The sequence below is a fragment of the Schistocerca gregaria genome, chromosome 7 (assembly GCF_023897955.1).
Source record: "Schistocerca gregaria isolate iqSchGreg1 chromosome 7, iqSchGreg1.2, whole genome shotgun sequence".
In the NCBI taxonomy this organism is placed as follows: Eukaryota; Metazoa; Arthropoda; class Insecta; order Orthoptera; family Acrididae; genus Schistocerca; species Schistocerca gregaria.
This window is the reverse complement of record NC_064926.1, coordinates 400,879,084-400,902,538: the sequence shown is the minus strand read 5'-3', so window position 1 is coordinate 400,902,538 and position 23,455 is coordinate 400,879,084.

The following is a 23,455-nucleotide window of genomic DNA, read 5'->3' as shown; positions in this document are numbered from 1 at the left end:
CAGAGCTCGAACGGAAAGATTTAGGTGTTCCTTTTTCCCACTCGCCATTCGAGAGTGGAATGGTAGAGAAATAGCAACCATGTAGATGTAGATGTAGATGTAGATGCCAGGTGTCATACTAGACAGTGGTTATAGAATATGAGTCATATGGTACTTTAACGAGGGAAAAAATGGAAATATATTTATTATGTAAAAACAATGAATGAATGAAAATGAAAACGGGGTAGAAATGGCTTTAAATATTTATGTTATTCACTCTTTCAGTACGAACTTTGTTGTAGAACCCCTTATTTACGTGTGGTAATAAAAATTCATTTAGACAGAATTAAGCACATTAAAAATTACGTTAACCTTAGCAACCCTCTCATGCTGATAAATTCAAACTAACTGATTAATAACATTTATTTGAAACTTATTTAAATTAAATGTTTTTTACGTATTTCGGACTTGGCACACATTTTCTAGATGTAGTGGATTTTAAATATTTACTGAATTCTTTCCCGGCGTTAACTATGGAACACAAGACTGTTTCTGTTAGCATAAACTGGTTAAATATTGCCAAGCCGACCTGAACGTTTAATTATCATTGACAAAACACACTTCACTATACGTTTAAGTTATTTGCTTTAGAAATGGAAAGAACCAACAGATTAACAACTTCAACGTTAATTATCCGCCTATGAATGCACAAATGTAAAACCAGTAATAAATTCAGTCAGCCTCAGGATCGCTGTAAAAGAAAAATATTTCGTAATTCACTGCTAATTTTACCTGCTCCCGATTTACGGGTTTGGTTAATTTAATAGCGGAACAATTTTTTAAACGTGCCACCGCTGCAAATCGTTCAGTCGTGGTACAGCCCAGCAACACCAACGATAAACGCTAAAAGTGCTGAAAATTCTTTAAAGAAATATTATAGATGACATGGGCAAGCTAATTTACATTAGTAATACACAATTTTGATAAATTGTAATGTATTTAGACCACAACAATTATTAAAATTACACACCTTTATAATTTCTCCTCTAATGGCGGCTAAAGATAGATACAGACAAACGAAGTCTACTCATTCATATAATGCTATGTCACAGGTTCCTCTCTCTCTCAGCTCTAGAGGACACGACAAAGAATACACATTATGTAGCTCTATTTATATTATTGCTGATTGTGAATGTCTCTTTGTAATCTTGCAACATTATTTTCCTCTGTGGCTATATTTTACATTTTTTCATCACAGATATTAACATATTTCGTAATTACATTATGAGTATAGAAATATTACAATCGTAAATACATCGAGAATATTATTACAGAAAATACTACAATAATAACCAATGTCCTTTACACAAAATTAAATAACATTATTTGTTAAACAATTACAGTACATACGAATTGCTTCATAGCGGCATACATAGTACAATTAAATGTCATTTCATTTTATTAATAGTGTGTGTGCTGCCAGGGAGCGTTACAGTTCGAATGCGTTACCGTCGCAAGTAAACGTGATGAATAGTGAGAGCAGGTGAGGTGCCACATAGACATCTCACAGAAATGAAAACAACACATAAACGGATCTGAACTACGTTACAACAAACGAATTCAAGAATCAAAACTTTCAAAACTGAACGCAACTTCAAAAACAAATGTTCTGACAAAGCACAGAGAAACTGTGTGATTTTAAATTGTTGCGTTCATTTGTTGCAGCTTATGTGACAAACTACTCAGTTTTCCTCGTTTCATGGGGAGTAATCATATCCACGTTCATACGAACAGGTAAATCGGGCGAAGAGGCATATCTCACTCACTTACCAGGCGCACAAATTAGGTACGTAGGTAAGAGATTCTCATTATATGACACACGCACTGTCACTAATGCCTTGTATGACATGGCAGACATATTTTTCGGTGGAGGATTCGGTTGACTTGTCGCCTATTCATCAAACGTTTGCGTTTACCATTCGAAAGTCACTTCCTTTCGGCTGCTAATAGAGTAGTTGTGGAGAATCAGCTGTCATTATAGGACACGACACAGACACAAATTTAAATGTAGCAAACAGCCCCCTCCTCCCAAAAAAAGAAAAAAAAATGGCACGAGGGAGGTTTGAACATGGCTCGCCCGCTAGACAGGCACGCATCTGGATCCACATAACCACGACGCCTTCGCGCCTTCAGTCTGCCCTGTGCTGCACTTGTTTCCTGGGACCTTTCACTGTTTCTATTTTGCCTTTTTTTCGTAGTTCAATGCACATTCTTCCTGTTTTCACGCTTGGTCTATGATCACTTTTTGTTGGGCTGTTCACGGGGCCCTCTTACAACTAAATCTGAGGGGGTGTGATGGGGAGTTTCCCTTGTAAGACACAGGTGGTACCGAGTCGTCTCGTCAAACGAATACCAGGCTTGTGACGGACATTTCCGTACGAGGAGGTTCTGAAGAGAATTGACATTGTTAAATTGCATTATTCATCTTCATATGGGCCCACCACCTATCGTGATGGTATGGGGTGTTATTGTCTCCCTTTTTTATTTATTTATTCTTCACAATTATAGCCTACTACCTGGAAAGTTGAGATAGGCCGTACAAAACACACTTTCTTCGATAACAATAAATGCATACATAAACTATTTCTGAAACTTATTTTTTCTGCTTCTACAACTACAAAACTACTTTAAAACTCTTAACCAGTCACCCAACTAATAAATCAAGTAATATGGAACGTGTTCTATGTTTGTTCATTTGTTTGCTGATCAACCTGTCGATGTTAGTTTTCGCTACTGGATCCGCTCTCATACTATCCCGGTCAACAGCCATTGTCTACTGGATTCATTCGGCATCGGGCAGTACGTTAGCAGCGTGTCCTCTATAACAAACAATTCCAGTAATCAATGTTATGTCTTAAAGTCCACACTTCCATAATCACTTGCACCAACGCAATGTAGGTTCCCGGGAAACCATTTCATTCTCTCTCTTCTCTGCATCTGCAGAAAATGTTGTCCATCGGGGATGGCAGCATGCCGACGTGTGGGTGAATGCTTCGTGAAGTCTTCCTTGGCCTTCCTGGATGCTACGGCTGCAGTATCGTCCAAGATGCGTCAGGTCGACTCGCTCCTCAGAGCTGATTTGGGATCCAGCATCTTTACTAGAGCGCGCAGTCCCAAAATTTGTGTTCTGGTGTCCTCACACTGCTGCAGACCCAGTTATCACTCATATCCCCTTGTTTTTGTGTTGATACGTAAGATACGGGGCATGACCAGTTAGGTTATGTAACAACTCACTCGACAGATTAAGAAGTCTCATTTTTAGTCTCTCCCTGATGTTCGGTAGGAATTGGTACTCCTGCTTGTACATGAAATCTCTCATTCATTTTGCCACAGTTCTAATATGACATCTTTTATTAAATTTTTCGTACTGGCCTCCTCCCTTTATCCAGTAAATGACCACCTCGTTTCCCTAATTTCCAAGTGCAGTGGACATATTCCTGGAATTACTAGCAAAGCGTCATTCGGGGTAGTGCACTAGTGCAGTAGCACTCATCGTTCAACTCTTCTTATTAGCGATGGTGGCTTCATTAGCTGCAATCTATGAGCCCAAACACTCGCACCATATCCTACGACTGATACTATTGTGTATACAACACGATCATTTCTGGCTCACATACCGAATAATTTTGGCAGCAGCCGTTGTAGTTCTGATTTGTTACGGCCAGTGGCTGTGCAACATCTTTGATGTTTCCGAGACATCTTCCAACAGGATATCGCAAGACCACCTGTTGGCCGTGATTTACTGACTTACCTCGATGCAGAGGGTGTTGGACTACTGTCCCGGCCTGCGGGTTCCCCAAACTCTCCGCCAATGAAAACATTTCGGGTCGAAAGATTGGCACAACATTACTTGCAACTTGCTACGATTGGAGAACATTGCTGTAGAGGTGGAGCAGTGTTGTATGACGTCTGGATAGGCCCCGACAATGCTGCTGCCGAATTCCAACACACACTGGTAGACGAGCCGTAACAGGATCTTCTCACAAATAATTAACATTCAAACGCAATTTCTGGCTGAGAAGTCGCTTTCCTTCCATTTAGAACGTAGATGGCCTTACTCGCAGCTGTTTAGTGCAATTCTGCTGGAATGTTAATCATTTACATTTCAAAGTAAGCACAAGGCTTCATGCCAGATTAACGTTTATTTCATGACGCCTTCATTTTGTAGTTTTAATGCCTAGTGTAGCCGGGCAGAGTGGCCGAGCGGTTCTAGGAGCTACAGTCTGGAACCGCGCGACCGCTACGGTCGCAGGTTCGAATCCTGCCTCGGGCATGGATGTGTGTGATGTCTTTAGGTTGGTTAGGTTTAAGTAGTTCTAGGGGACTGATGGCCTCAGACGTTAAGTCCTATAGTGCTCAGAGCCATTTGAACCATTTTTAAAATGGCTTTGAGCTCTCTGGGACTTAACTTCTGAGGTCATCAGTCCCCTAGAACTTAGAAATACTTGAATATATCTAACCTAAGGACATCAAACACATCCATGCCGGAGGCAGGATTCGAACCTGCGACCGTAAGGATCGCGCGGTTCCGGACTGTAGCTCCTAGAACCGCTCGACCACTCCGGCCGGCCAGAGCCGTTTTGAACCCAGCAATGTAGTAGTAGTAGCTGTAGTAGTTTTATTCTTACATGGATCGCTTTCAGAAGAAGACTGAACTTCTTAAGTCATATACAGGGTAATCCACCTGCCAGTACCGATGTCGTTTTATGCAACCGGCAGTGCTATATCTGGCCTAAAAAAACACGCGCGAGATTTTCTTTTTCCCTCGCTCGCTATGTGCAAAGTATCAGTCCTACAGGAAAAATGAAGAGGATCTTTTCAGAGAAAGTAATATTCGAGTTATTCAAGAAAAACCTACAAAACTGACAACGCACCCCCCCCCCCCCCCCCCCTTACCACATCAGCATCAGGAAGGATTTCTAGTACGTTGTTCATGACAGGGCCTCCTACCACGGAGCAAAAATTTTAGACTGCACGAATTGTTTCTTGCATTTACGCTTTTTTGGGCTTCATCGACTGGCCTTATTACGCAACCGACTTAGTCGAGCACTTACAAATTCTAAAACTGGCGTTCGCGTAACTTTTACCAAACAGTTTTGTGAATTTTTGCAGCATAAAATAAACAATTTCATCGCTGTATTCGTGAGGCCTTCGACTACGAATCTATTATGCTTGTAAGAATGATGTTTGATTCAAATTTTCAACATTATTAGTTTTAGCCTAACGTTTTCAAACGTCGTTTTTCTTTCATTAGCCTCATGGGCACGGTTAAATTAATAGTGTTAACGAAGTAGCACCACGCTAATGGCGTAATAGTCCAATCAACAGAGACCAATAAAGTCAAATATCGGGAATAGTTTGTTTAGTCGGAAATTTTTCTACTCTGGTGGGAGGGAGTGCCACGTACAACGTACTGTGGTGAGAGATGGGGATTTCAAGGTCACTTTTGTACACATTTTTCTTCAACAACTCGAAAATCGTGGCCTCCACCGACAATATATACCCATACAAAATTTAACTACATTAAATTTCATACAAAAAGGCCTTGTTCATTTTTGCTGTAAGAGTAATAGTTCCCGTGTGTTGAGCGAGGGAATGTGAGTCTCGCAAGGGGTTTTTGAAGGCAAAATATTACATTCCAAATTTCATAAAACGATATCAGTAAGGGCAGCTGAATCAGCCCGTATAGAGACATTTCCACACTTCTGTGTCTAGTTTGACAACAGTGGGACAGTAGACGCCCTTGGACTTGTAGTAGGTGTCATCCCGCTGTTTGGCTTAAGTAATTTAGGGAATGGATGGCTAGATGATTTCAGGTTAGAGTCACCGTCCTCCAGAACACAAAGGCAGACTGTTGAAAACAGTGCAACCACATTCGGTGTATCCCCAGCTTATGTTACCTATTGTTAATACAGTTTTGTAAACAAGTTCATAACGTGCAGTGCTCTGCTCAACGCCAATCACTGTACACTCTAAACATGTCAGCTGACTTCAAGACCATGACGATGATGTTTGATTTCTAAATTCCCATTTGGTTGCTTCGAAAATCCGAGTCAGCATCCCTCCATACACAATGAGATACTGAGCTCACAAAAAGGATAACTTGTCAGCTTTATCCATTATACATCTTTGGTGTAAGGCCTTCAAGATTTTAAAAAAAAAAAAAAACATTTTAGTGCGGGAGGAGGAGACGATAAGTGTTCGTATTTCTCGTCCTGCCGACACCCAAGTCATTAGAGAGGGAGCGAAAGCTCGGCTTGGGGAAGGATGGAGAAGGAAAGCGGCCGTGCCCTTTCGAACGACCAACCTGCCTTTTACCTTAAGTGAGTTAGGGAAATTACGGAAATCCTATATCTGGATGGCAGGACGGGGATTTGAACCGTCGCCCTCCAGTGTGCTAACCACTGCGCTAACCCGCTCGGTCAGTTTAGTGCGAAAATTTGTTGTGAAGTGACAGAGGTGCTTTGTTGTTGTGTACTCAAGCTAAATTTTTTATGGAACCTCTACTCTGCGTTTTGCAAGTAAATCTTCTATTAATAGTACACACTGCTTAGTAGATACTGTTTAAATGCCTTTTGAATCAAGCTTTAATTGTATCTTTAATCTCGTAGGGAAATGTGTTACACAACTTTCATCATTGGTAGGAAATGCTAATTTGAGATGTTTCTTCTTTTATTCTTTCTTCATAGGTGTAAGTTCTCCGTGACGTTGTCCATTGTATTGCATTGTATTTTATTTTATGTTAACCGGGGACCTAGAAACGACGGAGAGGCGTCCCCGCCGTAGCCGCAGTGGTCCACAAGCCCACGACGACTACCGCAGTCCACTTCACCCCTCCGCCGCCCCACGCCGAACTCAGGGTTATTGTGCGGTTCCGCCCCCGGTGGACCCCCCAGGGAACGTCTCACACCAGACGAGTGTAACCCCTAAGTTTGCGTGGTACAGTAATGGTGGTGTACGCGTACGTGGAGAAATTGTTTGCGAAGCAATCGACGACGTAGTGTAACTGAGGCGGAATAAGGGGAACCAGCCCGCATTCGCCGAGGCAGATGGAAAACCGCCTAAAAACCATCCATAGACTGGCCGGTTTCACCGGACCTCGTCACAAATTCACCAGGCGGATTCGTGCCGGGGACCAGGCGCTCCTTTCCGCCCGGAAAGCCGTGCGTTAGACTGCACGGCCAACCGGGCGGTCCTGACGTTGTCCATAGTCAAGTACAGAATGTTTGTGCAGTAAATATCAAGATTATTTATGACGTGCACAAGTGATAGGTGAATGTACACATATGGTACAGTTAAAATCTTCAATGTTTCAGACAGATCTTTATAATGATCACGAGTACTATTTTTCGTTATTATTGTTATGGGCCTTTTCTGAAGTTTTAGAACTGTATTCATATTTTGTGGTTTTTTTTCTCTTCAGCAAAGAGTTTCGCAGCTAAGAACTGAGATTTTATTCTCCATTCTCAATTCCTGCACGATCACGACATAATCTGCGTGAAATGTGCAACATATGACGATGGAGACGTTTTTCCCTGAAATTTCATACAGGAAGGCGTGCCGCAAAGTGCTAGTAATGTCGTCATTGTGCAATTGACCAGAGTTCAGATGGTTCAAATGGCTCTCAGCACTATGGGACTTAACTTCTAAGGTCATCAGTCCCCTAGAACTTAGAACTACTTAAACCTAACTAACCTAAGGACATCACACACATCCATGCCGGAGGCAGGATTCGAACCTGCGACCGTAGCGGTCGCGCGGTTACATACTGTAGCGCCAAGAACCGCTCAGCCACCCCGGCCGGCAATTGAGTAGAATAATGCTGGGTCCTTGACGTAACTGAGACAGTCGCAGGCGTCTTTTTTTGCAAATCTCGGCCAAGTTCCCACGAGAAAGTTGCCAGGGTAAAAAGGTAGTCGCAAACAGGGCTCTAGCACTGACCATCAGCGTTTTCCAAATTTCAAGTTTTATCGGTGTTATGAAAGTTTACAATGATTAGTATTTGGACTGCGGTTCAAACCCTCGCTTTGCCTACGCTATTCAGGTTCTCAAAGTCGCTTAAAGCGATTGCCGGCATGATTCCTTAGAAAGGGCACAGCGAATTTCCGTTCACATCTTTCCCCATTCCGAGTTTGTCCATCGTCTCTAATGACAGCATCATCGCCAGGGTATCAAACGCTAATCTCGCTTCCTTCGCGACCTTCTCGCAGACACAGCCTGACTGATATGACGTCACGATTCCCTTGCTGGAACACCGTCTCACCACGTGCAGAGTTCCTGCACAGCCTGGGAAGCTCGCTCGCAGCATATCCAACTTTCCCTTCGCTCGCAACAGCAAACAAACACGGCTGTCCGGGCGGCGCTATTTGCGTTCCGGAGCGCACAGTCAACAGCCACTGCTGAGGGTCCGCCAAATGAAATAATTCTATTAGCAAATACACTCTGCGCTGGAAATAAACACGGGGGCACGCGACTCGTGGAGAGAGTCATGTTACCTCGCTATCAACAGCCGACTGCACTCACCGCATCGCACTTGTCAGAGGGCCTAGAGTTTGTTTCCGTCCGTGACATTACAACTAATGTGTCCAGCAACTCTTCTAACACGGAAAGAGCGTATAGCCTCGTAAAAATGCTACTGGAGACTACATGCAGGCGACAGTGAACCAGTAAACTGGTACAGTGGTGGATCAAGATTTAGCAGGGTGTGTAGGTGAAGCCACACTGCGGTCGTAGCAAAACAACTCCAACCGGCCCAAGACGCATCGGATTACTTACATGTGCGTTCGCGAGAGGTCACTAACAAAAAAAACCCGAATAATGGATATTCAGTATGTATCCTTGCAGATTTCGAAACCATTTTTAATAATTGACTCACTCGTGAACTTGTTAACAGGTTATTTATTTTATGTCGAGGTTTCCCAAATATTCATTACAAATTACCCAAAATTAAAAAATCAGAGAGAAAAGTGCCCGCAGTAGACAGATCCCTGACATGTTGAGACCAGTATTTATGAATCTGATAGGATTTAATTATTTTCTCTAGATGGCGACAAACATTGAATTCAGATAAAAATTCAAACGGCTATTTTCATTCCTCGAGGAGCGCAGTGGTTACACCCCTAGAACTTAGAACTACTTAAACCTAACTAACCTAAGTAAATCACACACATCCATGCCGGACGCAGGATTCGAACCTGCGATCGTAGCGGTCACGCGGTTCCAGGATGCAGCGCCAGAACCGCACGGCCGGCATTAAGCAGTCATCGCAACCATCACCCTTTATTACGTCGATCTCTCTCTCTCTCTCTCTCTTTGTCTGGCATGTTAGGATTCTCAAATGATGGACTTTAGTGGCTCTCGCTTGAGTCCTGGTACTTTGCTGTCCGCTCGCTCTCCATGTGGGCCTGCCAGCCTCTCTCCACAGACTCTCAGTCGGAGTGGCGCAGAACTGCGGCCGGTCTCTCCAATCGGACCAGCCTTACACGTAATGTAACGTGGCATTAATCTGATCAAGTTAAATAATTGAACTAAATTGAGGGTTCGTGAGAAGTCGGTTCCTAGTTTTAAATGCCCGTAATTTTTTTATTAATGAATATTTGCGCATGGGACAATTTGTTGTCGGTTCTCAGAACTATGAGAATTGGTGTACTACTCTACAACCCCATATATTCTCCTACGTTGCCGACCAAACGACGTAAACTTATAGGAATCTCATCAGTTGATTTCCGTAGAAAGCCGGCCGTGGTGGCCGTCTGGTTGTAAGAGCATCAGTCTGGAACCGCGCGACCGCTACAGTCGCAGGTTCGAATCCTGCCTCTGGCATGGATGTGTGTGATGTCCGGTTTAAGTAGTTCTAAGTTCTAGGGGAGTGATGACCCCAGCACTTAGGTCCCATAGAGCTCCGTGCCATTTGAACCATTTCGCAGAAAAGTTACAGGCACATTTCCGAGAGCAAATGAGATCCTCTCATTTAATTCGTTCACAGTGCGTGGATTTGTGCGGTACATGTCTTCTTTGTCCCAAACCCAGAAGAAGAAGTCACAAGGGCTGAGGTCGGGACTTCTCGGAGGTCATTCGCTGGTTCCCCGCCGTCCCAGCCAATGTGCTGGGAAGTGTTCGTCCACCGAGACACGAACAATGCAGAGAAAATGAGGTCGTCCTCCGTCTTGCTGAAAAATGTAACCGCAACATTGTCCCTTGTGATTTCAGTAGCCACACGTATGCATTCAGCATCTGGCGATACCGGTCGTTTTTCATGGTGTTTCGCAATATGAATGAACCAATCAGACGATCCGTGGTCATACCGCACCAGAATGTAATTTTTAGTCGACTCTGCGATTTTTAAGTTGTCATTCCTGGATTTTTTTTTGCTCCCAGTAATGGCTGTTGAGTCAATTGACGAATCCCTCTACGTGGAACACCACCTCATCGCTCTAAACAATGTTCTTCACAAATTCGGCCAATTATTATGCCATGACAGCATTTTCCATCCGCCTGTATCAATCCTGCAACGATAACTCCTGAACATAATGGTGTTTCCAGGATTTCCAGATCATGTACTTCTTTAATACAACACGCACCGTGAGTCTGCTGATTCTGCTCTCATGAGATGCCTGGCGTGTTGATTCACGAGGACTGCGCGTCAAGACGTCCCTCACTGCAGCAACGTTTTCTGTATACAGAGTGTTACGAAAAGGTACGGCCAAACTTTCAGGAAACATTCCTCACACACAAATAAAGAAAAGATCTTATGTGGACATGTGTCCGGAAACGCTTAATTTCCGTGTTAGTGCCCATTTTAGTTACGTCAGTATGTACTGTACTTCCCCGATTCAACGCCAGTTGGCCCAATTAAAGAAAGGTAATGTTGACTTCGGTGCTTGTGTTGACATGAGACTCATTGCTCTACAGTACTAGCATCAAGCATATCAGTACGTAGCATGAACAGGTTAGTATTCATCACGAACGTGGTTTTGCAGTCAGTGCAATGTTTACAAATGCGGAGTTGGCAGATGCCATTTGATGTGTGGATTAGCACGGGGCAATGGCCGTGGCGCGGTACGTTTGTATCGAGACAGATTTCCAGAACGAAGGTGTCCTGACAGGAAGACGTTCGAAGCAATTGATCGGCGTCTTAGGGAGCACGGAACATTCCAGCCTATGACTCGCGGCTGGGGAAGACCTAGAACGACGAGGACACCTGCAATGGACGAGGCAATTCTTCGTGCAGTTGACGATAACCCTAATGTCAGCGTCAGAGAAGTTGCTGCTGTACAAGGTAACGTTGACCACGTCACTGAATGGACAGTGCTACGGGGGAACCAGTTGTTTCCGTACCATGTACAGCGTGTGCAGGCATTATCAGCAGCTGATTGGCCTCCACGGGTACTCTTCTGCGAATGGTTCGTCCAACAATGTGTCAATCCTCATTTCAGTGCAAATGTTTTCTTTACGGATGAGGCTTCATTCCAACGTGATCAATTTGTAAATTTTGACAGTCAACATGTGTGGGCTGAAGAGAATCCGCACGCAATTGTGCAATCACGTCATCAAGCAGATTTTCTGTGAACGTTTGGACAGGCATTGTTGGTAATGTCTTGATTGGGCCCCATGTTCTTCCACGTACGCTCAATGGAGCACGTTATCATGATTTCATATGGGATACTCTACGTGTGCTGCTAGAACATGTGCCTTTACAAGTACGACACAACATGTGGTTCATGCACGATGGAGCTCCTGCACATTTCAGTCGAAGTGTTCGTATGCTTCTCAACAACAGATTCGGTGGCCGATGGATTGGTAGAGGCGGACCAATTCGATGGCCTCCACCCTCTCCTGACCTCAACCCTCTTGACTTTCATTTATAGGGGCATTTGAAAGCTCTTGTCTACGCATCCGGGTACCAAATGTAGAGACTCTTTGCGCTCGTATTGTGGACGGCTGTGATACAATACGGCATTCTCCAGGGATGCATCAGCGCATCGGGGATTCCATGCGACGGAGGGTGAATGCATGTATCGTCGCTAACGGAGGACATTTTGAACATTTCCTGTAACAAAGTGTTTGAAGTCACGCTGGTACGTTCTGTTGCTGTGTGTTTCCATTCCATGATGAATGTGATTTGAAGAGAAGTAATAAAATGAGCTCTAACATGGAAAGTAAGCGTTTCCTGACACATGTCCACGTAACATATTTTCTTTCTTTGTGTGTGAAGAATGTTTCCTGAAAGTTTGACCGTACCTTTTTGTGACACCCTGTATAGCCCCGCCGAAGGTCGCCCTTTTCGTGGTTTATCCACAACCGACCCACTTGTCACTAGCTTGGTGTGACAATTTCTAGTGGTTTTAACATCACGTGTGCCATGAGGGCCATGAAAACCCTGCCGCCATGGCTGAACAAAGGCTACAGATCGCCACACTTCAAACCACGAAGCTATCTTTTTGTGTAAATTCTGTTTTCCTGCTATCTCATCGTCCACCGTAAGGAAATGATACGGACGGCCAAGGCATTCTCAGGGACCCTATAACAAAAAATAACAATCTTAATTAGTAAGTATCAACAATCAGAAAATATTATGGACATTTGAAACTGGGGAGCGACTTCTCACCTACCCTGTATATCTATATTTGAAAAAAAAATAATGTTTAGAAATATATCTTTATGATTGAATGGGCAAAAACAATACTCAGTATCTTGTGAACGAAAAGTGACCATTCGTCTGTATAAATTACAAGATCAGACAGAACCCTTAACATCCTAAAATATAAACGTGTTAAGATGGGAGAGAAAGTGTACCATATATTGTATAGAAGAATAATCAAGAGTATACTTTCTAAAAGGGAGTATCTGAAGAAACAAAAATTGAAAAAGTATGCAAGAATAGCAGGAGATATCAAAATACGGATAATGTGTGGAAGTCAATAAAGGATAATTTCGGGAGAAAGACAAACAAATAATTTTGTAAGTCCTGCAAAATTTATGAAGGGGGTCTTGTGTAGATGATCCAATTAACGTACTGAGTACTGAAAAAAATGTCAGCCAGAGAATTTTGTGGTAGATGTAAATGACATAATGACGTAAATTCAAGATAAGGGAATGAAGGTTCAAGAAAGTTTGTGGAGCGAGAGAGAGATTTTAATTTGGTATTACAATAAAGAGGGTACATTCCAGGATAAGAACATGCGACTGCTGCTAAAAGATGAAAATCAGCTATCAAATCAGAACATCAATCACAGCGAAGCTTAATGATCTATTTGCAGTAACCTGGTACTGAGTGTGACGCCCAATATTGTGCATGTTAGCTGTTTTGCCTATCAATATGTGACCTTAATGTACAGGAAGACTATCTCGTACGCTAAATGTGGTTAACTATAGGACTTAATGTGAAGATGAGTCATTATTTACAGTAAACAGTGACGCATATAACGCAGAAATTTAGGCCCTAAAACAAACATACGGAAACATTAACGAACAAGTATAATAATATACGAAGTGAACCTTCAGAGAAATATTATAAACATCACAGCTCCATCAGAGTTGTAAGTTCACTGAAATTAAAAATGAAGTTGCCTTTGAGAAGCCTTTACGAGGTCTTCCACTTCCCTTATGTTTGCTTCACTGCGTCACAATCGCATTCTCGGCTAAGGGTTATAGGGCTGCCTTGTATTTTACATGCCTGTGTTTGACCTGTTTGAGGTAGATCCAGGATGTTTTAGATTTATGCTTTATACGTGTAAGATGAAACAGACTTTTTCTGAGTGGAGAATTTCTGGAAATTGGTCTGGTGTATTCTTGGCCACCGCCTATTGTCTGAGATCGGATGGTTGTATATTACGAAACATGAGGCCATTTACTTAACGTCGATTTTAGCGTGCCAGTGGCAATTCTCATTGTGTCGTTTACCTGCCCTTCAGTCGTGTTGACTTAACTACTTCTTGCTCACGTCAAAGCACAGTGTTCGGTGATAGAATACGCAATAATTTGTTTTGCTATACATAGGTGTCTTGTTGTGCTGCACAGTATGTTTTTCCCTGTTTAAATTTTTGGCCTGTTATTTACAGTTGTTTCCTAAATTTTAGACACTGTCGATCAGAACGGTAGTTGTGGCTTAGCTGTGCACCTCTGAAGTGAATAAAAAGCTTTATTTTCTTGATGATTGGGCCTGCAGTGAAATATATCTTGAAAGGACATTGTAAGTTAGGTTACAGTATTGAAAGTCTCTTCGGGTTTGCTGCCGGATCCTAAAATCAACTTGACTGGATATTTCGGCGATCCAACTGGTCGCTATCTTCAGGAAAACGCTGCTTCTGCTGATGAGTCCCGCTGACGTCCTGTATAGGCACCGTTCAGTACATGGCGCATGCGCCGCCCATCACGGTTTCTGCCTTCCAAGAGAGGGAGGTGGCGCCGCCCTTAGTGAAACACTGCTGGCAGCGATATATCGCAATCAAAGCCGCACCGAAGAACGTTCAGTTTTGATTCGAGATAATACAGGATTGCACGTCTTGCTAAGAGGAAACCCATTGTCTCTGTTGTTTAAATTATCAGCCAACCTAATTTCAATCGCCTCTTTATAGACACTGTTCCAAAAACCGGAAATGTTAGCAACTACCACAGTTTCATCAAATTTCATACCGTGTCCCTCATTTAGGCAGTGTTCTGCTACTGCCGATTTTTCCGACTGTTGTAGCCTCGTATGACGGCGATGGTCCACGCACCTGTCATACACTGCGCGAATCGAACGGCCAATGTAAGCTTTCCCACACTGACACGGAATTTTGTACACACCGGGTTTCCTAAGCCCCAAATCATCTTTTCACAGAGCCGAGCAGAGCCTTAATCTTAGAAGGTGGACGGAACACACTCTTAATGTTAAAATTACTTAAAATTCGTCGAATCTTAAACGATAAGACTCCAGCACAAGGAAGAAAGGCCACAGATCTATGTTCCTCTTCATACACCTCTGGAGATGGTCCAAACTCCATAGCCCGACGAATCTGCTTCTCGGTGTATCCATTTACCTTAAAGTCAAGTTGATTTTAGGATTCGACAGCAAACCCGAAGAGACTTTCAAGACTTATTACGCCGGGAAAGCCTACGCAATCACAAGGTTACAGTATCACTGCTTAAAAAGTTTATTGGCTATTAAGACAGCTATTTCGGAAGATATCCTTTTTACAATACGTTTACGTCATCTTAACGTATATATAACATCTCGTGTGACTGTGTCTGATAACTGTCCCCATTATACTTCACGTGAAATCCTAAAATATCGATTTCACATTGATTTTGTGGTGTGAACAATATTGTAGATATTTCCTGTATTTTTTTTTATGACAATGCAGCGTGACATTGGGCCACAGTTGTTCGCGATTGTTTTGAAGAACATTTTAGACAATTCGAGGATATAATTTGGTCACTCAGATCGCCCGACATGAATCCCATCTAACTTTTCTGAGACGTAATCGAGAAGTCTGTTGTGCACAAAATCCTGTATCGGCAACACTTTCGCAATTATGGACGACTATAGAGACAGTATGGCTCAATATTTCTTCAGGGGACTTCCAACGACTTTATGAGCCCATGCCACAACGTGTTTCTGTACTACGCCAGGAAAAAGGATGTCCGACACGATATTAAGAGGTTTCCCATGACTTTTATCACCTTACTGGAATAGCTTTCGAGATGTTGCCCAAATGTTGCTTATGTAGAAACTACACAAAATAAGCTGCCTACAATGACCCTTGAGGCAGCTCACTTTTTGCTTTATACAGTATGATTTACTCGAACATTTTCGTACAGTGACTCTGAAACAGTGATACTGTAGTATGGTCTCCAGTAGTTTATTGAGTTAGTGCAGCCGATGGTACTTTTCGGCTGAGCTAATTTCGTACTACTTCGGCAGACTTACTCTGATTGTCACTCGCATTAGACACTGTAAGGAACGTAGACGTCAGCGCCTTCTAACTGAATCTTATGAAGGAAAAGCTTATAGTACAATGACAGCCCCTCCTGCCGCCATCCACAGCTTGTAGCCCAGCGTGCCCCCCCCCCCCCCTCCCCCCCCTCTCCCCCTCAGCCCTACGCCTCTTACTGCGACTACAGCGCATGCCCAACTTGAGTTTTCGTTGTGGTTTTCACTGAAGATTACAACTATCTATCTTAATATCACAGCATTAGGAAGCTCCTTGCCGCCAAACTTCCACCAACTACGACCGCAAAACTTAACTTGCTAGGCTGGAATGCGTGCTGCCCAGATAATAACTAGCTAGGAAGACACGGTTTCAATAAAAATGACGTACTAGCCTCCTACAAGCGAAGCGTAACATGTTCAACATCATCGGTGTTGTACGAACCTATCTGCATTCAGACGCCATCTTTCTAAATAAAATACTACCAACCAACATCAATGTCCTAACAGTATGGAGAGGAAGTGCGTGGGACTGTTTTCGTATTTGGTACATCGTACTCCTGACAAGTAATGACTGGACGTTTTCCACTTTCCATTGTTCATTGTCTCCCCCCTAACCTGCTGGTAACTTCGTCAATATTTAAAGTCATCCAGCGTTCCAAGCCTTTACTTCCTATCTCTCTCTTCCCTTCAATGAATCAGGCAATGTCTACGTAAAAAACTGCCCCAGCCACAATTATTTCATCCCCTGTTCCTCAGTCCATTTCACTGTAAGATCATTCTCCACAACCACATTCAAAATCTACTTTACCATATTTAATCTCTCACTTTGACCGTCCTTTACTCACAAATACTCGCCAGATAAAACAGTTGCCCGATTTTTCTTCGTTCTATCTGAATTCTTTTCGCAGTCAACATACCTTTCGCTATCTTTTCCATCACAAATACAACAGTGATAGGTAAAGCAGATCACACATTTCGGCTCATTATCCGGGTAATAGAGAAATGTAATAAGTGTAGTTCACACACATAAACCATAAGTTTAACTCTTCAGTTAAAACTTCCGGGCTGAGAGGCCGTGGTCGATGTATAAAATTTCCACCTGACGTTTCGTCTCCAGCTGCGGGAGACATCTTCCGAGGTCGTCCGGCTACTATCACGAAACGTTTGATCAGCCAATAAAACCTCATACTGGTATATATTCTATACAACTTGATCAGTATATTAGTATAATTAGGAATGATCGTTATAATCAGTATACTTAACAGTATATAGAAGACATGTTCAGCGAGCTATATATTCAGATTTAATTCAATGGAAATTTAGTTTAAGGTCATCATTAAATAAAGTAATCGATTATATCAAATATTTTTTTTTAAATTAATAGATTAAATAAGCCAGTATCATGATTGATGGTTAAGTCTAAGGATCAGTTGAAAGTATTTCCAGCAGTACGTAATTTTCTTACTCAACAGTAAATAATTTGCAACTCAGTAAACAGAAGATGTGTCTCTTATCAATAAATAGAGCATATTCAAAATACTAGTTCTTTGTGTACGGGTAGCCTGAAAGTAGATGACTCACAGCTTACACCTATCATTAATGAAACAGGCAATCAGTTTCTACGTTGATTACTTTATAAAATAAATCTTTACTTAATAAGAAAATACACTCCTGGAAATTGAAATAAGAACACCGTGAATTCATTGTCCCAGGAAGGGGAAACTTTATTGACACATTCCTGGGGTCAGATACATCACATGATCACACTGACAGAACCACAGGCACATAGACACAGGCAACAGAGCATGCACAATGTCGGCACTAGTACAGTGTATATCCACCTTTCGCAGCAATGCAGGCTGCTATTCTCCCATGGAGACGATCGTAGAGATGCTGGATGTAGTCCTGTGGAACGGCTTGCCATGCCATTTCCACCTGGCGCCTCAGTTGGACCAGCGTTCGTGCTGGACGTGCAGACCGCGTGAGACGACGCTTCATCCAGTCCCAAACATGCTCAATGGGGGACAGATCCGGAGATCTTGCTGGCCAGGGTAGTTGACTTACACCTTCTAGAGCACGTTGGGTGGCACGGGATACATGCGGACGTGCATTGTCCTGTTGGAACAGCAAGTTCCCTTGCCGGTCTAGGAATGGTAGAACGATGGGTTCGATAACGGTTTGGATGTACCGTGCACTATTCAGTGTCCCCTCGACGATCACCAGAGGTGTACGGCCAGTGTAGGAGATCGCTCCCCACACCATGATGCCGGGTGTTGGCCCTGTGTGCCTCGGTCGTATGCAGTCCTGATTGTGGCGCTCACCTGCACGGCGCCAAACACGCATACGACCATCATTGGCACCAAGGCAGAAGCGACTCTCATCGCAGAAGACGACTCGTCTCCATTCGTCCCTCCATTCACGCCTGTCGCGACACCACTGGAGGCGGGCTGCACGATGTTGGGGCGTGAGCGGAAGACGGCCTAACGGTGAGCAGGACCGTAGCCCAGCTTCATGGAGACGGTTGCGAATGGTCCTCGCCGATACCCCAGGAGCAACAGTGTCCCTAATTTGCTGGGAAGTGGCGGTGCGGTCCCCTACGGCACTGCGTAGTATCCTACGGTCTTGGCGTGCATCCGTGCGTCGTTGCGGTCCGGTCCCAGGTCGACGGGCACGTGCACATTCCGCCGACCACTGGCGACAACATCGATGTACTGTGGAGACCTCACGCCCCACGTGTTGAGCAATTCGGTGGTACGTCCACCCGGCCTCCCGCATGCCCACTATACGCCCTCGCTCAAAGTCCGTCAACTGCACATACGATTCACGTCCACGCTGTCGCGGCATGCTACCAGTGTTAAAGACTGCGATGGAGCTCCCTATGCCACGGCAAACTGGCTTACACTGACGGCGGCGGTGCACAAATGCTGCGCAGCTAGCGCCATTCGACGGCCAACACCGCGGTTCCTGGTGTGTCCGCTGTGCCGTGCGTGTGATCATTGCTTGTACAGCCCTCTCGCAGTGTCCGGAGCAAGTTTGGTTGGTCTGACACACCGGTGTCAATGTGTTCTTTTTTCCATTTCCAGCAGTGTATATGAATGGTCCTGTATACATTTGCGCAACAGAAAACGCTGTAAGATGTTTCCTATGGGACAAAGATTGGGATGTGTGGAATGTTACTGGCATCAGAAACAGTGAAATTCAGTTCAACCTGACTGAACACTTACTTTACTATAGATAATTAGAAACGCAGTGCACTCTCGTATAGAAACGCAATGGTTGCTGGTGCCTGCCTTAAACAATCACTCTGGCGCATCAAATAATCGGATACCTTGCCTGATGGGCTTGTAAATGATTGGGTCCACATAAAATAGGAATAACTCAACGCATTCACACAACACCACGCAGAAGATAGAAAAGGAACTGGAAGAAACACGATTTGCACCATAGATACATATAGTCGTCGAAAGGTTTACTCCAACGGCATCACGGTAAACTGAAGAACTACGATCCGAAATGCAAATCAGATCCGGAATGTATGTAAGACACAACACACACGTGAATACAATGTAATTTAAGCCCTACCAGTATAGAACAAGAACTGAAAACCGACGGGATGAAGGCTCGTTTGTTTCTTAAATGCATGGTCCAAGCCAAACAAAACCAGGCCAAGAAAGAAATATTAGAATTCCAAAAAACGGGTGAATCCGCGCAACGCATTACACAAGTAAATTACCGTGATATAATTGCAAGATGAAACAGATTTCGGGAACTGAAAGCTCTTCAAACTATCAACGGACAAGTGGAACCGGACAAACAAAGCCACGTGTGCTAACGGATAGAAGTTACAGAATAGAACTGAAACGCACGAAATAAAAGAAATTATAATATAAGAAACGCAAGCACATGCATATTCACATTGGGAAACACGAATTCAAACTGAGACAGAGTGTAGCTCACACATTACGCTCCCACATTCATGACTTCTGGCAAACGAAAGTAATTACCCACAAATAAATCTGAAGAATTACAAAAACTCAACCATTTCCTATTCTGAATAAAGTATTTTACTTAACTATAAAAGCCCGAAGCTGAAAAAGAAACGGCTTAAGACTCCAGCCAGTCTGAAACTTACAGTAATTTTCTCTCTTAACAATTCCAGGAATGAGTGAAGAACACGCCAGACAAATTGCAATCCACACAAGTAGCGAAAGTCGTCAGATAAAACTCTTTCTGCGCCCTGCCAACTTAAGCACAATAGCGCTTCAACCAGGAGGAACGGAACCTCTTTGCCTCACGCTAACCCACACAAGAGTTGCCTAAACTGTCACCGTAGCAGACAAGAAGTTTACCCCATGCCTAACACTATGAAAACCCAATATACAGACGCATTCACTCACTCTATCATTCAAACAGGGTAGGAATGTGCAAGAAGGATAGAAGTACAACATTACAACATCAGAATCAAATGTGGGGAATGTGGAGAAAACACAGACACTTAATAAATCGACGTATGTGTATGTAAAACAGATACAGAGGAAACGTGTATTGAGAGAAATAATGAAGTTGTGCCTAATTAGGACATACTCAGCTGCTGACTATTTCTTCCGGCAACATTTGTTAAGTGCACCGAACGTATGAGATGTTAATGATATGTAGAAAGCTGTTAAATTTTACCAATTAGCATATAATAGACCTTCCATATTTAACTTTTTTCTTTTGTCCTTCAATTCCCTCCTTTTATTAACGACATATTTCGCTGTGGTTGTATACACAGCTATGGTTAACATATTTACTGCTTTAGCATCTTTCTTACTAAAGTTTTTGTTACGTATATGAAGCTGGGCAACGTTTTGTAAATGTCGAGAGTGTATGCAGCAGTGAAACTACGATGGTATGCATTCAAAAAGTTCTACGAGAATTTGAGAGCTCTCATACAGTGCTCGTGCCAAATTATGGTGATTTTAAAATAGATAACAGAAATACACGACGAATTCGTAGCAACAGAAATACAGAGCACGTAAGTTATCGCCTCATTCCACGTGTTATTAACCTAATGAACATTACCTGTCTATTTCTGTCAAGTAATCAAAAAAAGCTTACAAAACACTCGTGAGAACTGGGGATATTCAACGCATATAAAGAAGGGCAAAGCGAATGGCCACAGATTTGTCTGACCTATGGGAAAGCGTTAATGTTTTACTCAAAACCCTGACTGTTACAAACCTAAAGATAGTCACCAACTATCCTGCGCAGAGTTTCAAAAACAAGTGAGGAATTTAGGAATATACAACTCCCTACGTATCGCTCACGTAGAAACAGTGAAGACAATATTAGACTAATTACAGCTCATCCGGAGCTATCTAAGAAACGCGACTGTAACAGCATCAAACCCTAATACGTGATACGTTGGGAAGAACCCTCAGCCATGCACTTGACAGTGGTTTTCAGAGTACGGATGTAGGTGTAGACTTAGTTGGACCGTAAAATGGATGAAACAGTTTTCAAATGTAGAAGAAAAAGTTGATAATTTTAAAAAGAAATAGGATACTGTAAGTTATATGGAATTACAGTTCTTGTTCCTAACTTTAAAACCGCGAGGTGGCGCAGTGGTTAGCACACTTGACTCGCATTTGAGAGGACGACGGTCCAATCCCGCGTCCGGCCAACCTGATTTAGGTTTTCCGTGATTTCCCTAAATTTCTCCAGGCAAATGCCGCGATGGTTCCTTTGAAAGGGCACGGCCGACTTCCTTCCCCGTCCTTCCCTAATCCGATGAGACCGATGACCTCGCTGTTTGGTCTCTACCCCCAACCAATCCGATCCAATCTTAACTTTAAACTAATAATTAGATTTGGGATATGACTCACGCATTTATAACATAAAAAACAGTATGTTTCTATTCACCCACGGATAATGGTTAAAAGAAACAACTGTGTTAATCTTATTTCTTCTATTTATTAGTCTTTGCAGTGAACAGGAACATGTGGATACCTGTTTTAGATCTAGTAAAATAAAAACTAAAAATATTGAACAAATTGTGGTTTTTTAATCGGTTATCCAAATAAAAATTGTTATATTTAATTACTTTATTTTAAGATTAATTTGATGAACTTGGTTTGCTTGTTAATCATTAAGTCACTGAAATCATTTTTAAAAATAATGTCTTTGAATGTACAAGTTGTATCAACAGGAGCGACGAAGAGCTTTCGAGGGACATTTTCTTTACTACTTATCATCTGTTAAAATAAATGTGTTTAATAGGCCTTGAAAAAAATTTGCTATCTAAATAACAAATCTTACTTGCATGCAATCTAAAAGACTGCTTATCTTTTTCATATGCACACATAAAAAGTTTTACATCACCCTGGTTTCCAGAATTCCTGAAGATAGACGTTGACTGTGGATTTTGTATCACAGACACAATCCGCTTGACTGTTCAAAGATGTCAATAAACCCACCCAAAGATGCAAACAACCATGCATGGGTAGCGCCTATTAGACGGAGGGAGTCCGACAGCCGCTCAGTTCCAGTCATTCCATCAGGAAGGAGGAACACGGCTCGTGTTGTCTGTAGTTCAGCCACGCCTATACGGTGAATACCTCGGTTCGATGGCGTCCGCATTATTACTTCGTGCCAGAAAGGGCTCTCAACAAGGGAAGTGTCCAGGCGTCTCGGAGTGAACCAAAGCGATGTTGTTCGGACATGGAGGAAATACAGAAAGACAGGGACTTTCGTTGACATGCCTCGCTCAGGCCGCCGAAGGGCTACTACTGCAGTGGATGACCGCTACCTACGGATCATGGCTCGGAGGAACACAAACAGCAAAGCCACCATGCTGAATAATGCTTTTCGTGCAGCCACAGGACGTCATGTTACGACTCAAACTGTGCGAAATACGCTGCATGATGCGCACCTTCACTCCCGACGTCCACGACGAGGTCCATCTTTGCAACCACGACACCATGCAGCGCGGTACAGGTGGGTCCAGCAACATGCCTAATTGACCGCTCAGGATTGGCATCACGTTCTCTTCACCGATCAGTGTCGCATATGCCTTCAACCAGAGAATCGTCAGAGAAGTGTTTGGAGGCAACCCAGTCAGGCTGAACGTCTTACACACTGTCCAGCGAGTGCAGCAAGGTAGAGGTTACCTGCTGTTTTGGGGTGGCATCGTGTGGGGCCAACGTACGCCGCTAGTGATCATGGAAGGCGCCGTAACGGCTGTACGATAGGTGAATTCCATCCTCCGACCGACAGTGCAACCTTATCGACAGCATACTGGCATGACATTCGTTTTCATGGACGACAGTCATGAATTCTATCGAACATGCCAGGGATAGATTAAAAAGGACTGTTTATGAACGACGTGACCTACCATACACTCTGAGGGATCTACGCCTAATCGCCTTTGAGGAGTGGGAGAATCTGGACCAACAGCGCTTTGATGAACTTGTGGATTGGATGCCACAACGAATACAGGCATGCATCAACACAAGAGGACGT